Source organism: Pygocentrus nattereri, chromosome 7 (assembly GCF_015220715.1).
Source record: "Pygocentrus nattereri isolate fPygNat1 chromosome 7, fPygNat1.pri, whole genome shotgun sequence".
NCBI classification, from domain to species: Eukaryota; Metazoa; Chordata; class Actinopteri; order Characiformes; family Serrasalmidae; genus Pygocentrus; species Pygocentrus nattereri.
In genome coordinates, this window is record NC_051217.1 from 24,611,669 (window position 1) to 24,626,713 (window position 15,045).

The window sequence follows — 15,045 nt, forward strand, 5'->3', positions numbered from 1 at the left end:
TTAACTTTTAAAGATTCCCTGCATTTAGTCAAGCCTAGAGGAGACAAGAGGCTGAACGAGCACCTGGGTGGCCTCACAAGAGACAAAGGCTCATATCCTCTGGATGTTGTAGAGGAGAAACCTGCACGACCAAATCAGGTGTGCAATACAAGCTGAGAACGATAAGGTCATGCAAAGTCAATGCCTCAACACCTCAATGTCAATGTTTTAGGATGGAATGATCAATAAACTGAAAGATTTGCTTAAAAAAATGAGACAGTTTTAGTATCTAATGGTACACCTGTGTTTTAGGGCCACTGTTAAAATATTAAACACAGCAGACTTCGAGAACAAAGTCACAAGATTTTGAGAATAAAGTCATAATATTTCAAGAAAATAAGACAATGAATCTCGAAGGAGTGGAACTGCGGTGCACTACGCATCATCATCGTAATATTATGACTGTATGCTAAAAAAAATTTTAAAAATATGACTTTATTATCTGCCTTGTGATGGACTGGTGGCCTGTCCAGGGTGTATCCAGCGTTCTGCCCAGTGACAGCTGGGATAGGCTCCAGCAACCCCCCGTGACCCAGAAGGAGAAGCAGCTTAGAAGATGTGTCTGTGTGTGACTTTATTATCTAATTATTGATAACTTTTTTCTCTAAATATTACAGTTTTATTCATTACTTATATGATTTTACTTTTGTGAAACACCATTGTATAAGACTGATCTAACACCGCATAATTACTTGATATTTAGGATAATTAACAACAGATCAGAGATGAGATTAGAAACTGATTACAATGCCTTTTGTTTTCTTCACTGTCCTGCGTCGGACGCTGACACGTTTAAACAGTGTGATCAGCAGACAAAAATATGAGCCACATTTAACTTTCATAAACTTTTAAAGACACATTGCACTCAAAAATGAGGCAGAGTCTGGCTGCAGACCTGCTCTCTAAGCCTCAGTGACGTCACGTGCATATGCACTCTCTGCAACAACGGCAGAAGCCGCCCAACGGCACGGAAACCTTAGTCACTAATGGTGTTCTGTGTTTTCCTCATGGGTTCATATCACAGTTTAAAGTTAAAGTGACCCTTATTAGTCCCACAGCGGGGAAATTTCACCTTCGCATTTAACCCATCCGTGCAGTGAAACACTACATACACACTAGTGAACACGCACACACACACACTAGGGGGCAGTGAGCAGACTTGCCCGGGAGCGGTGGGCAGCCCTATCCACAGTACCCGGGGAGCAGTGGAGGGTTAGGTGTCCTGCTCAAGGGGATCAAACCACCGACCTTCCAGTCACAGGGCCGGTTCCCTTACCTCCAGCCCATGGAGGTTGTTTAATCAGGTGTTTTGGAACTGATTCCAGACACATTTGTTCGTTTCCTAGTGGTCTCTAATGGCATCCACTATGCCAATTCCAGGTAGGAAGCAAAACCATCAAGTTTTATTCCTAACTAATCATCTTCAGGATGGTTTTGATGAGTTTCAGCAGTAGCCTGTTTGTTTTTTTCCTGCGAATAAACCCGACATTCAAGTCTTATCGCTGTGGGAGGTTTTAATGTGAACATTTCCATTACCTTATGATCGGTATGACAACGTTAATATACATCCAGTGTGGCTCTTGTTGCCGAGCAGTTCATGTTTCACTGGTTTTCTCATAAAACCGACAAAAACACTGTCGTGGTAGAGCGGCACTGATGTCGTCACTAGGCTGGTGGTGCATGTCTGGAGCCAGACCTTCTCCAAAAGTGTGTTTTCTAAATGGCAAATTCTTTTTGGTTGGCTTGTTATGCACATCCATGATAGCATAGAGTTCACATTTTTCCATTAAAAACTCAACGACAGGGCATGAGACATTAACCAATCAACGCTCTGCAGCAGTAGAGTTAACCAATCAGCACTTAGTAGCAGTATCATTAACCAATCAGTGCTCAATAGCAGTAGTGTTAAGAAATCAGCGCTAAGTAACAGTAGTGTTCAGCAAATAGCGATCAGTAACAGTAGTGTGAACCAATCACCGCTCAGTAGCAGTAGTGTTAACCAATCAGCTCTCAGTAGCAGAAATGCTGACCAATCAGCATTTAGTAGCAGTATCAGTAACCAATGAATGCTCAGGAGCAGTAGCGATAACCAACCAGCGCTCAGTAACAGTAGCGTTAACCAATCAGCACTCCGTAGGAGAAGAGTTAACTGATCAGTGCTCAGTAGCAGTAGCGTTAACCAATCAGTGCTCAGTAGAAGGAGTATTAACCAATCAGCGCTCAGTAGCAGTAACGCTGACCAATCAGCACTTAGTAGTAGTAGTGTTAACCGATGAGCGGTCAGTAGGAGTAATGCTGACCGATCAGCGGTCAGCAGCAGTAATGTTAACCAATCAGCACTCAGTAGCAGAAATGTTAACCAATCAGCTCTCAGTAACAGTAACACTAACCAATGAGCTCTCAGTAGCAGTAATGCTGATCAATAAGCACTCAGTAGCACTAATGCTGACCAATCAGCACTCAGTAGCAATAATGCTGACCAGTCAGCACCCACCAGCGGTTATGTTGACCAATCAGCACTCAGTCGCAGAAATGTTAAACAATCAGCGCTCAGTAGCAGTAACGCTCACCAATCAGTGCTCAGTAGCAGTAACGCTAAGCAATCAGCCCTCAGTAACAGTAACACTACCTGATCAGCACCCAGCGGCAGTAATGTCAGCCAATCACCACTCAGTAGCAGAAATATTAACCAATCAACTCTCAGTAACAGTAGCATTAACCAATCAGCGCTCAGTAGCAGTAATGCTAACCAATCAGCTCTCAGTAACAGTAGCATTAACCAATCAGCGGTCAGCAGCAGTAGTGTCAACCAATCAGCTCTAAGGAGCAGTAATGCTAACCAATTAGCACTCAGTAACAGTAATGCTGACCGATCAGCACCCAGCAGCAGTAATGCTGACCAATCAGCACTTAGTAGCAGTAGCGTTAACCAATCAGCGGTCAGCAGCAGTAATGCTGACCGATCAGCACCCAGCAGCAGTAATGTTAACCAATCAGCACTCAGTAGCAGGAACGCTAACCAATCAGCTCTCAGTAGCAGTAACGCTCACCAATCAGCGCTCAGTAACAGTAACACTACCTGATCAGCACCCAGCAGCAGTAATGCTGACCAATCAGCACTTAGTAGCAGTAGCGTTAACCAATCAGCGGTAAGCAGCAGTAATGCTGACCGATCAGCGGTCAGCAGCAGTAATGCTGACCGATCAGCACCCAGCAGCAGTAATGTTAACCAATCAGCACTCAGTAGCAGAAATGTTAACCAATCAGCTCTCAGTAACAGTAACACTAACCAATGAGCTCTCAGTAGCAGTAACGCTAACCAATCAGCACTCAGTAGCAGGAACGCTAACCAATCAGCTCTCAGTAGCAGTAACGCTCACCAATCAGCGCTCAGTAGCAGTAACGCTAACCAATCAGCACTCAGTAGTAGTAGTGTTAACCAATCAGCGGTCAGTAGGAGTAAAGCTGACCGATCAGCACCCAGTAGCAGTAATGCTGACCAATCAGCACTTAGTAGCAGTAGCGTTAACCAATCAGCGGTAAGCAGCAGTAATGCTGACCGATCAGCGGTCAGCAGCAGTAATGCTGACCGATCAGCACCCAGCAGCAGTAATGTTAACCAATCAGCACTCAGTAGCAGAAATGTTAACCAATCAGCTCTCAGTAACAGTAACACTAACCAATGAGCTCTCAGTAGCAGTAACGCTAACCAATCAGCTCTCAGTAGCAGGAACGCTAACCAATCAGCTCTCAGTAGCAGTAATGCTCACCAATCAGCGCTCAGTAACAGTAACACTACCTGATCAGCACCCAGCAGCAGTAATGCTGACCAATCAGCACTTAGTAGCAGTAGCGTTAACCAATCAGCGGTAAGCAGCAGTAATGCTGACCGATCAGCGGTCAGCAGCAGTAATGCTGACCGATCAGCACCCAGCAGCAGTAATGTTAACCAATCAGCACTCAGTAGCAGAAATGTTAACCAATCAGCTCTCAGTAACAGTAACACTAACCAATGAGCTCTCAGTAGCAGTAACGCTAACCAATCAGCTCTCAGTAGCAGTAACGCTCACCAATCAGCGCTCAGTAGCAGTAACGCTAACCAATCAGCACTCAGTAGTAGTAGTGTTAACCAATCAGCGGTCAGTAGGAGTAAAGCTGACCGATCAGCACCCAGCAGCAGTAATGCTGACCAATCAGCACTTAGTAGCAGTAGCGTTAACCAATCAGCTCTCAGTAGCAGTAACGCTAACCAATCAGCACTCAGTAGCAGGAACGCTAACCAATCAGCTCTCAGTAGCAGTAACGCTCACCAATCAGCTCTCAGTAGCAGTAACGCTAACCAATCAGCACTCAGTAGTAGTAGTGTTAACCAATCAGCGGTCAGTAGGAGTAAAGCTGACTGATCAGCACCCAGCAGCAGTAATGCTGACCAATCAGCACTTAGTAGTAGTAGTGTTAACCAATCAGCGGTCAGTAGGAGTAAAGCTGACCGATCAGCACCCAGCAGCAGTAATGCTGACCAATCAGCACTTAGTAGCAGTAGCGTTAACCAATCAGCTCTCAGTAGCAGTAACGCTAACCAATCAGCACTCAGTAGCAGGAACGCTAACCAATCAGCTCTCAGTAGCAGTAACGCTCACCAATCAGCTCTCAGTAGCAGTAACGCTAACCAATCAGCACTCAGTAGTAGTAGTGTTAACCAATCAGCGGTCAGTAGGAGTAAAGCTGACTGATCAGCACCCAGCAGCAGTAATGCTGACCAATCAGCACTTAGTAGTAGTAGTGTTAACCAATCAGCGGTCAGTAGGAGTAAAGCTGACCGATCAGCACCCAGCAGCAGTAATGCTGACCAATCAGCACTTAGTAGCAGTAGCGTTAACCAATCAGCTCTCAGTAGCAGTAACGCTAACCAATCAGCACTCAGTAGCAGGAACGCTAACCAATCAGCTCTCAGTAGCAGTAACGCTCACCAATCAGCTCTCAGTAGCAGTAACGCTAACCAATCAGCACTCAGTAGTAGTAGTGTTAACCAATCAGCGGTCAGTAGGAGTAAAGCTGACTGATCAGCACCCAGCAGCAGTAATGCTGACCAATCAGCACTTAGTAGTAGTAGTGTTAACCAATCAGCGGTCAGTAGGAGTAAAGCTGACCGATCAGCACCCAGCAGCAGTAATGCTGACCAATCAGCACTTAGTAGCAGTAGCGTTAACCAATCAGTGGTAAGCAGCAGTAATGCTGACCGATCAGCGGTCAGCAGCAGTAATGCTGACCGATCAGCACCCAGCAGCAGTAATGTTAACCAATCAGCATTCAGTAGCAGAAATGTTAACCAATCAGCTCTCAGTAACAGTAACACTAACCAATCAGCTCTCAGTAGCAGTAACGCTAACCAATCAGCACTCAGTAGCAGGAACGCTAACCAATCAGCTCTCAGTAGCAGTAACGCTCACCAATCAGCGCTCAGTAACAGTAACACTACCTGATCAGCACCCAGCCGCAGTAATGTCAGCCAATCACCACTCAGTAGCAGAAATATTAACCAATCAGATCTCAGTAGCAGTAACACTAACCAATCAGCTCTCAGTAGCAGTAACACTAACCAATCAGCTTTCAGTAGCAGTAACACTAACCAATCAGGTTTCAGTAGCAGTAACACTAACCAATCAGCGCTCAGTAGCAGTAATGCTAACCAATCAGCACTCAGTAACAGTAATGCTGACCAATCAGCACTCAGTAGCAGTAACACTAACCAATCAGCTCTCAGTAACAGTAACGCTGACCAATCAGCTCTAAGGAGCAGTAATGCTAACCAATCAGCACTCAGTAACAGTAATGCTGACCAATCAGCTCTCAGTAGCAGTAACGCTAACCAATCAGCACTCAGTAGCAGGAACGCTAACCAATCAGCTCTCAGTAGCAGTAACGCTCACCAATCAGCGCTCAGTAACAGTAACACTACCTGATCAGCACCCAGCAGCAGTAATGCTGACCAATCAGCACTTAGTAGCAGTAGCGTTAACCAATCAGCGGTAAGCAGCAGTAATGCTGACCGATCAGCGGTCAGCAGCAGTAATGCTGACCGATCAGCACCCAGCAGCAGTAATGTTAACCAATCAGCACTCAGTAGCAGAAATGTTAACCAATCAGCTCTCAGTAACAGTAACACTAACCAATGAGCTCTCAGTAGCAGTAACGCTAACCAATCAGCACTCAGTAGCAGGAACGCTAACCAATCAGCTCTCAGTAGCAGTAACGCTCACCAATCAGCGCTCAGTAGCAGTAACGCTAACCAATCAGCACTCAGTAGTAGTAGTGTTAACCAATCAGCGGTCAGTAGGAGTAAAGCTGACCGATCAGCACCCAGCAGCAGTAATGCTGACCAATCAGCACTTAGTAGCAGTAGCGTTAACCAATCAGCTCTCAGTAGCAGTAACGCTAACCAATCAGCACTCAGTAGCAGGAACGCTAACCAATCAGCTCTCAGTAGCAGTAACGCTCACCAATCAGCTCTCAGTAGCAGTAACGCTAACCAATCAGCACTCAGTAGTAGTAGTGTTAACCAATCAGCGGTCAGTAGGAGTAAAGCTGACTGATCAGCACCCAGCAGCAGTAATGCTGACCAATCAGCACTTAGTAGTAGTAGTGTTAACCAATCAGCGGTCAGTAGGAGTAAAGCTGACCGATCAGCACCCAGCAGCAGTAATGCTGACCAATCAGCACTTAGTAGCAGTAGCGTTAACCAATCAGTGGTAAGCAGCAGTAATGCTGACCGATCAGCGGTCAGCAGCAGTAATGCTGACCGATCAGCACCCAGCAGCAGTAATGTTAACCAATCAGCACTCAGTAGCAGAAATGTTAACCAATCAGCTCTCAGTAACAGTAACACTAACCAATGAGCTCTCAGTAGCAGTAACGCTAACCAATCAGCACTCAGTAGCAGGAACGCTAACCAATCAGCTCTCAGTAGCAGTAACGCTCACCAATCAGCGCTCAGTAACAGTAACACTACCTGATCAGCACCCAGCCGCAGTAATGTCAGCCAATCACCACTCAGTAGCAGAAATATTAACCAATCAGATCTCAGTAGCAGTAACACTAACCAATCAGCTCTCAGTAGCAGTAACACTAACCAATCAGCTTTCAGTAGCAGTAACACTAACCAATCAGGTTTCAGTAGCAGTAACACTAACCAATCAGCGCTCAGTAGCAGTAATGCTAACCAATCAGCACTCAGTAACAGTAATGCTGACCAATCAGCACTCAGTAGCAGTAACACTAACCAATCAGCTCTCAGTAACAGTAACGCTGACCAATCAGCTCTAAGGAGCAGTAATGCTAACCAATCAGCACTCAGTAACAGTAATGCTGACCAATCAGCACTCAGTAGCAGTAATGCTGACCGATCAGCACCCAGCAGCAGTAATGTTAACCAATCAGCACTCAGTAGCTGAAATGTTAACCAATCAGCTCTAAGGAGCAGTAATGCTAACCAATCAGCACTCAGTAACAGTAACACTAACCACTGAGCTCTCAGTAGCAGTAACGCTGACCAATTAGCACTCAGTAGCAATAATGCTGACCAATCCGTGCTCAGTAGCAATAATGCTGACCAATCAGCCCCAAGCAGCAGTAATGTTAAACAAACAGCACTCAGTAGCAGTAATGCTAACCAATCATCACTTAGAAGCAGTAGCATTAACCAATCAACGCCCAGCAGCAGTAATGCTGACCGATCAGCAACTAGCAGCAGTTATATTACCCAATCAGCTCCAAGTAACAGTAACACTAACCAATGAGCTCTCAGTAGCAGAAAGGTTGACCAATCAGCACTCTTTAGCAATAATGCTGACCAATCAGTGCTCAGTAGCAGTAGCATTCAGCAAATAGCACTCAGCAATCAGTAACAGTAATGTTAACCAACCAGCACTCAGTAGCAGAAATGTTAACCAATCAGCTCTCAGTAGTAGTAAAACTAACCAATGAGCTCTCAGTAGCAATAATGCTGACAAATCAGTGCTCATTAGCAGTAATGCTGACCAATCAGTGCTCAGTAGCAGTAATGCTGACCAATCAGCTCTCAGGAGCAGTAATGCTGACCAATCAGCGCTCAGTAGCAGTAATGCTGACCAATCAACTCTCAGTAGCAGTAAAGCTAACCAATCAGCTCTCAGTAGCAGTAACACTCACCAATCAGTGCTTAGTAGCAGTAATGCTAACCAGTCAGCTCTCAGTAGCAGTAACGCTCACCAATCAGCTCTCAGTAGCAGTAATGCTAACCAACCAGCGCTCAGTAGCAGAAATGTTAACCAATCAGCTCTCAGTAGTAGTAAAACTAACCAATGAGCTCTCAGTAGCAATAATGCTGACCAATCAGTGCTCAGTAGCAGTAATGCTGACCATTCAGCTTTCAGTAGCAGTAATGCTGACCAATCAGCTTTCAGTAGCATTAACACTTACCAATCAGCGCTCAGTAGCAGTAATGCTGACCAATCAGCTCTCAGTAGCAGTAACGCTAACCAATCAACTCTCAGGAGCAGGAACGCTCACCATTCAGCTGTCAGTAGCAGTAACGTTAACCAATCAGCTCTCAGTATCAGTACCAGTTACCAATCAATGCTCAGTAGCAATGATAACCAATCAGCTCTCAGTATCAGTAACGCTAACCAATCAGCACTCAGTAGCTGTAACTCTAGACAATCATCTCTCAGTAGCAGTAACAATAACCAATCAGGTCTCAGTAGCAGTAAAGTTATGGAGTGTGTGGGTCGAGTCCCGCCAGGATTCCCGGCCTGAACAACCCTCCCAGTCCGGCCCTGATGGCACTCATATCTCCATTTATGTGGAGTATTGACGGAGATACAGCACCCGAGAATTTCTCCACTGCAGCTTTGATAGCACCTGAAAACACTTGATATGCAGAAACAACAAAACTACAGAAGCAGAAAGAAAGGTCCCTGCACTCGTTAATTGCATGAGGAAAATTCAACTACAAATACAAACTACAGACAAAGAGTGAAATTCACTCAAAACTGTGGAAGTCCGTGTCTTTCATGCCCCATTCTGCGATTCTTTTGTGTACACTTTTATTTATTTTATTTATTATTACTGATATGAAGCAACTGAAAAAACTGACAGTGTCAACAATAAAACTGCTTTTTATTACAAAGTATAAATTAAACAATAAATGATAAAAGAGAAAAAAAATTTCCAGTTTCCAACCCTCTTAAAAAACAATCACAAATTTTCTCCGGTTAGGGTTACACCGTCTAAACCCACAACCACAGACCTCAGAGCGCTCCGTGGCCACCCCTCTGCACACAGCAGCATTACTCAACATCAGCGTGAGGAAAACCACAAATCAGTCATGAATAATTAATATCTACTGCATGCTTTCCTAATCCAGCAAGCGGAGAAAGCACAGCCAGCCTCCACACGCAGATACAGCCAGGGCACACGTCACATCTGCTCTAATGAGACCGGAACAATCACGGAAAATACATCACCACACTCCCAGCACTGCGAGGAATATTAACAATATACACAACATGGAGCACAATGTTTACTCTAAAGTTCTTTAGAGTTTTTTGGCTCTAAAACTGGTCAAACTGTGTCTTTATGATCCACAAATGTGTTCAGTATACAGACCGCACAGTCACACACTCAGATCCAAAATCTGTGACATAATAATACATACACTATATTTCCAAAAGTATTCGGGCATCTGGCTTCACAGCATATGAACTTAAGTGACATCCAATATAACAGCTTCAACTCTTCTGGGAAGGTTTTCCACAAGGGTTAGTGTTTATGGGAATTTTTTGACCATTCTTCCAGAAGCGCATTTGTGAGGTCAATCACCTCCAGTACAATCAATAGAACAGCAGCATAAATGTAAATGAAATATGAAACGCAAAGTCCAAAGTTCGGAATCTGAAATCGCTCTCATTTTCTCTTTGTCTCTCTGTCTGCCTTTCTCTCTTCGTCTGTCTATCTCTCTATCTGTCTCTCTCTCCTTTCTGTCTACCTTTCTCTTTTCTCTCATCTGTCTGTCTCTGTCTATCTCTTTCTATCTGTCTCTCTCTCTCCTCTCTGCCTGCCTCTCTCTCCTCTATGTATCTGTCTCTTTCCTATTTGTCTCTCTCCTTTCTGTCTGACTTTCTCTTTTCTCTCATCTGTCTGTCTGTCTCTGTCTACCGCTTTCTATCTGTCTCTCTTCTTCTGTCTACCTCTCTATCTGTCTCTCTCCTTTCTGTTTTCTCTGATCTCTCTTTCTATTTGTCTTCTTTCCTCTGTCTACCTCTCTATCTGTCTCTCTGTCTGCCTCTCTCTCCTCTGTCTCTCCCTCTGTTTCTCTCTCTCTCTCTCTCTCTGAGGGTTTTCTCACACACAGCTGATGTGCAGGAGAGGATATGAGTCATGATACTGCAGAGCGCGCACACACACACACACACACACACACACACACACACACACACACACACACAGGCTGTGTGTGAGGGTCAGTCCTCAGAAGGAGTGAAAAACCCACAACAATCAGTCTGCATGTGTAACAAAATAAAAACAAACAAAAATAGATACAGACATACAGACAGACTCCACTTGCAGAAGGATGGATACAGTCAGAGTGGAATAACAGGACTTTCTGAAACTGATTAAAAGCTTCAGAGAAAATGTGTCTCCTAACAACCACCTGGAAGAGCTGGTTGACCCCAAAAGAGAGTCTGGAGACTGATGTTCTCTGGCGTGACCAATCACGCTTCTCCATCTGGAAATCCGATGGGCAAGTCTGGGTTTGGCGGTAGCCAGGAGAACGGTACTGTCTGACTGCATTGTGCCGAGTGTAAAGTTTGGTAGAGAGGTGACTTTGGTGTGGGGTTGTTTTTCAGGAGCTCGGCCCCTTAGTTCCAGTGAAAGGAACTCTTAAAGCTTCAGCACCAAGAGATTTTGGACAATTTCATGCTCACTTCATGGCTGCACACCAGTGCACAAAGCAGGTCCATAAAGACATGGATGAGCCAGTTTGGTGTGGAAGAACTTGACTGGCCTGACCTCAACCCGACAGAACACCTTTGGGATGAATTAGAGCTGGGACTGCGAGCCAGGCCTTCTCGTCCAACATGAGTGTCTGACCTCACAAATGCGCTTCTGGAAGAATGGTCAAATATTCCCATAAACACACTCCTAACCCTTGTGGAAAGCCTTCCCAGAAGAGTTGAAGCTGTTCTATAGCTGCAAAGGGTGGGCCGACATCATATTAAACGTCATTAAATGTCACTCAAGTTCATATGCATGTGAAGCCAGACGAGCAAATACTTTTGGTAATACAGCGTATAATGGTAGGTAGATAAGACAGAGAGATATACAGGTAGGTAGACAGACAGATAGACCAACAGACAATACATATGGAAAACACACACTTATACACAGCAAATCTAGAATGAACACAGAAACAAATGAAGCAGAATCAGCTGTACGTGGCTAAACTGTGTGTGTGTGTGTGTGTGTGTGTGTGTGTGTGTGTGTGTGTATTCTCTGGCATGTGAAGCCTCGGTGACATCAGCCTCCTGGGCTGTTGCCGTGGTTACACAGCACTGTGATTCCACTGCTTCTCTCTCTTTCACACACACACACTCTCTCTCTCTCTCTCTCTCTCTCTCTCTCTCTCTCACACACACACACACACACACACACACTCCTCTCAGTGTGAACAGCTCCGCCTGCTAACCCACTTTTATTGAGCGCAGCTGAAGGGCAGCACAACCCAGACACAACCCAGAGTACAGGGTCATATATATATATATATATATATATATATATATATATATATACATATATATATATATATATATATATATACAAAATAATAATAACATCTTTGTACTCTGTCTCTCTTGCATGGAACACAATGTAACATTATTATATATAGATATGTAATTATATATACACACACAACACTGCAAAAGTCAGAGACAAGTTATTGGTTATTCGGCATTGTGGGTAATTATTTCTTCAAACAATCCAGCAGCTTTCTTTGGTATACACACACACACACACACACACACACACACACACACACATATATATATATACATACATACATATATATATATATACACATACAGTGGGTTGCAAAAGTATTCAGCCCCCTTGAACTTTTCAACCTTTTGCCACATTTCAGGCTTCAAACATAAAGATATGAAATTGTAATTTTTTGTGAAGAATCAACAACAAGTGGGACACAATTGTGAAGTGGAACGAAATTTATTGGATATTTTAAACTTTTTTTAGAAATAAAAAACTGAAAAGTGGGGCGTGCAATATTATTCGGCCCCTTTACTTTCAGTGCAGCAAACTCACTCCAGAAGTTCAGTGAGGATCTCTGAATGATCCAATGTTGACCTAAATGACTGATGATGATAAATAGAATCCACCTGTGTGTAATCAAGTCTCCGTATAAATGCACCTGCTCTGTGATAGTCTCAGAGTTCTGTTTAAAGCGCAGAGAGCATCATGAAGACCAAGGAACACACCAGGCAGGTCCGAGATACTGTTGTGGAGAGGTTTAAAGCCGGATTTGGATAGAAAAAGATTTCCCAAGCTTTAAACATCTCAAGGAGCACTGTGCAAGCGATCATATTCAAATGGAAGGAGCATCAGACCACTGCAAATCTACCAAGACCCGGCCGTCCCTCTAAACTTTCAGCTCAAACAAGGAGAAGACTGATCATAGATGCAGCCAAGAGGCCCATGATCACTCTGGATGAACTGCAGAGATCTACAGCTGAGGTGGGAGACTTTGTCCATAGGACAACGATCAGTGGTACACTGCACAAATCTGGGCTTTATGGAAGAGTGGCAAGAAAAAGCCATTTCTCAAAGATATCCATAAAAAGTCTCATTTAATGTTTGCCACAAGCCACCTGGGAGACACACCAAACATGTGGAAGAAGGTGCTCTGGTCAGATGAAACCAAAATCGAACTTATGTTTGGCGTAAAAGCAATACAGCTCATCACCCTGAACACACCATCCCCACTGTCAAACATGGTGGTGGCAGCATCATGGTTTGGGCCTGCTTTTCTTCAGCAGGGACAGGGAAGATGGTTAATATTGATGGGAAGATGGATGGAGCCAAATACAGGACCATTCTGGAAGAAAACCTGTTGGAGTCTGCAAAAGACCTGAGACTGGGACGGAGATTTATCTTCCAACAAGACAATGATCCAAAACATAAAGCAACATCTACAATGGAATGGTTCACAAATAAACGTATCCAGGTGTTAGAATGGCCAAGTCAAAGTCCAGACCTGAATCCAATCGAGAATCTGTGGAAAGAGCTGAAAACTGCTGTTCACAAACGCTCTCCATCCAACTTCACTGAGCTCGAGCTGTTTTGCAAGGAAGAATGGGCAAAAATTTCAGTCTCTCGATGTGCAAGACTGACAGAGACGTACCCCAAGCCACTTGCAGCTGTAATCACAGCAAAAGGTGGCGCTACAAAGTATTAAAGCAAGGGGGCTGAATAATATTGCACGCCCCACTTTTCAGTTTTTTATTTCTAAAAAAAGTTTAAAATATCCAACAAATTTCGTTCCACTTCACGATTGTGTCCCACTTGTTGTTGACTCTTCACAAAAAATGTCAATTTCATATCTTTATGTTTGAAGCCTGAAATGTGGCAAAAGGTTGAAAAGTTCAAGGGGGCTGAATACTTTTGCAACCCACTGTATATATATATATATAAATGAAGCAGAATCAGCTGTACGTGGCTAAACTGTGTGTGTGTGTATAGAGTTATATGTAATGTCTCATATATATATACATATACATATAGCAACATTATCTTTTTTGCCTGAAGTTTTCCTTTAAGTCAGATAGACATTGAAACACTGCTGTCAGAACAGAAACGCAGCCCTTCTTCACTTCACTGCAAAGTTCTGCACCCTGTCTTTATGCTCCTCGGAAACATGCACTATGTTTGTGTTTGTCAGGGAGATGCATTATGCATGCGTGGACGTGTGTGCTGCACGTTTGCGGGGAGATTTTCCCACAGGCTGTGTCCGTCTCTGACAGCGCGCTCACTGGAGCTCATACGAATGGTCTCTGACCGCTGGGGTCAGTGCTGTTACTGAAATGTCATGGGCAAAAGGCCATTTCTGAGATAATCTGATCTAATCTAGTCTAATCTAATCCCTGCACACCCCACGCTGTCGTAACGAGCGGACGTCCAGCGGCTCCAGTCAAAGCTCACTGCTCTGAGCATCATCTGAACTCTTCATCAGAACCAACTCTGGTCAGTCCATGAAGTATCAGCTCAGTACAGCCAGGTATGCAGTATAAATATGCTGTTTATTAACCATTACCACCATGTTGATATCAGGAAGGGATATAGTTTCTAACCAATCACAGGGCTGTTCACTGTGTCCTGTGCGGATGCTGACCAATCACAGCTTCAGATTGGCTTTCTGGGGGGCGTTTCCATGAATTAACATGTTCATGTAATCCAACAGGAGCAGAACAATGTCACAATATTCATTCACCAGTGCATGATTGAGCATACCTTACTGATACCCAAACGGTTACTTATAGAACACATAGAAATTGTTCTAAATAAATATGGTTCTTCGGTTCCATTAAGTTCTATTTATATAACCATTTTATGCATATATGGTTCTTTGCATGGTGAAATAGTCCTTTCAGTCGATGGAGAATGTGTATATGGTTCTGTATAGCACTACAAAGGGTTATGTTGTTGATACAATGTCAAGCTTATAACAACAGAACCCTTTTAGGTGCTACATAGAACCATCTTCAAAAAGGTTCTATGTAGAACCATGTGCAATACATTCTCCATCAATCTGAAGAACCATTTCACCATGCAAAGAATCAAGCATGAGATGGTTCTATATAAAACTCATGGTTCGAAATAGAACCACTACCTTGACCTGGAACCCTGGAAGAACCATATTTTTTAAGAGTGCAAAAGAAAGTTGGTTGTTACACAGTC

At 43.9% G+C, this 15,045-nt stretch overlaps 1 protein-coding gene across 7 annotated transcripts in view; it reads right to left on the reverse strand.

The window, feature by feature from the left end:
- LOC108440598 (SH3 and multiple ankyrin repeat domains protein 2-like) overlaps positions 1-15,045 on the reverse strand; it is a 285,653-nt gene that overhangs the window by 59,457 nt on the left and 211,151 nt on the right. The gene's annotated exons all lie outside the window — the stretch shown is intronic.